The sequence below is a fragment of the Petaurus breviceps genome, unplaced genomic scaffold, assembly GCF_028583685.1.
Source record: "Petaurus breviceps papuanus isolate PSGF00001 unplaced genomic scaffold, PetGlider_PUasm1.0 186, whole genome shotgun sequence".
Taxonomy (NCBI): Eukaryota; Metazoa; Chordata; class Mammalia; order Diprotodontia; family Petauridae; genus Petaurus; species Petaurus breviceps.
Window position 1 is genome coordinate 30,756,405 of NW_027185798.1, and position 2,141 is coordinate 30,758,545.

Below are 2,141 nucleotides of genomic sequence, written 5' to 3' on the forward strand. Positions count from 1 at the left end.
GGGGGGGGGGGGGGGGGGGGGTAGGAGGAGCAACTGAGGTTGGGAGTGGGACAGCGACCTCCCTAGCAGCAGCCTCTTCGTTTCCTGGGGTCTCCATTCATGAGAACTAGTACCCCTGGGTCTCTGTTTCCCCCAGGCCAGGTTCTTTCTGTTTACATTAGGTGTGGTTTGTGATGCTTGCCTCAGGTGCAAAAATTCCTAGTTATTACTCTGCTGGATACACATCACCATTGGCTTGCTGATCATGGTGCAATGATTCAGAAAACTTGACTGTGCCCTACCCAGCTTCTACACACGCCTATTCAAGTTCCTTATCTCCTAAAAATTCTTCAACCCTCTGAGGCTTGTGCAAATCTCAATATGATCTTCCTTTGAGTCCTTCTGTTCAAACTCACTTTATAAACAAACCTAGCAAATCAGGATTATTCTATAACTAGAGTTCTTTTTTCAGGTCATGGGCCCCTTTGGCAGCAACCCTTCTCAGAATAATATTTTTAAATGCATAAAATAAAATATGTAGGAATCCAAAGAAAACACAGTTATCAAAATATTTTTTAAAACAGGTTCTTGGACCCCCAGGTTAGAGAATACCTGTCTATAAAAATATCCAGTGGAAGTAGCCTTGGCTTTATTGTCATTTGCAATCCACTTTGCATCTGCTACCCGGCCAGGTTTCAATTCCATGGAACAAGATGACCCCAAACCAGGTACCCCCTTGATGTGCCCCACCCTGCTTTCTAGCCTTCTTTTATATACTGTCTTTCCCCATCAGATTGTAAGCTTCTTGAAGGCTAGGACTGTCTTTCTTTTTTTAATTTGTATTACCAGAACTTAGCACAGCTCCTAGAACATAGTAGGTACTTAATAAATTTTACAGAAGTGAATTTGTATCAACAACCATCTATTAAAGTTCTCCCAGAAGAAGATACAAAGAAACAGGGTAACTTAGTTACTACCACGGTATATACACTTTAAAAAAATTATACATGGCAGAACTTCACCATTTCACATAAAATCCTCTTTTTTTCTTGTTTGTATATTGAAATATTTGTTTTTGTGATTGTTTGAGTTCATAATAAAATATCAGATTAGGGGGGAAAAATTCCTGCCAGAGCTTCTCTCTAGACTGGCTTCTTTCTTATTCTTTTCAGTGTGAAATTCCTAAAGGATCATAGGGGCAATGAGGGTGTGGCTTTAAGGAAGTCAATCTATCTGTTCTAATAAAGAAAACAGTAGCTTCTTCATGATTTCTCTCAGTGCCCAGTACATTGAGTTCTTCATAAATGTCCAATCGTAACAATGATAATTTTGCTCCTATTTACTGTACTGTTCTACAGAGTATTAGTGAATGGACTAAATGGATTTTTTACATCCTGGATGCGGAAATTTTTGTGATTTTTCACACTCTGAACAAAGCTGTTTTGGTTTCCTCATCTGATGAGAAAACGTTACTCCTGTAAAAACAATCATTTTTGAAAACTAACTAAGTTTTGGGGAATATTATTTTTTAATTTTAATATTTTCTTTCCCTTAATCTTATAATTTTTATCCTCATAATGCTACCACATGTCCTCCATATGGATCTCCCCTTCCCTTCCCTAAATATCATAGGATCATAGATAGAAAATATATTAGAGGTCATCAAGCCTAATGCCCCCTCTCTGTTTTTTACAGATGAGAAAACTGAGGCACAGAATAGTTAAGTGATTTGGATCATATGACTAGTAAATGTCTGACGCAAGATTTGAACCCTGGTCCTAATGACTACAAGTCCAATGCCCTATGCATGACACCATGCTGCTTATCAACTACCAAATCCTGTAAATTTTACTCAAATGCCCACCCTGGTATTTGATCTTTTCGTTACCATCCATTTTTGACTCTTAAAGTTTCTCCAGAACTCCTTTGGTGTATGTTTATATTTGTAATTAAGCATGCCATTCAACACTGGAGTCATAGTGCTACTTCTTTTCAATGTGGGGAGTAATATTAGGCTCATGAAATGCATTCTCTACTGACAAACTAAGCAGGAACCATAAATCAAATAGAACAGTCTTTAATTAAGAATAGCAAAGTATTTGAAAGAGGAAAATCAAGCAAAGGAATAGTTCCTATTTCCCCTTACACAAAGGGGTTTGTCC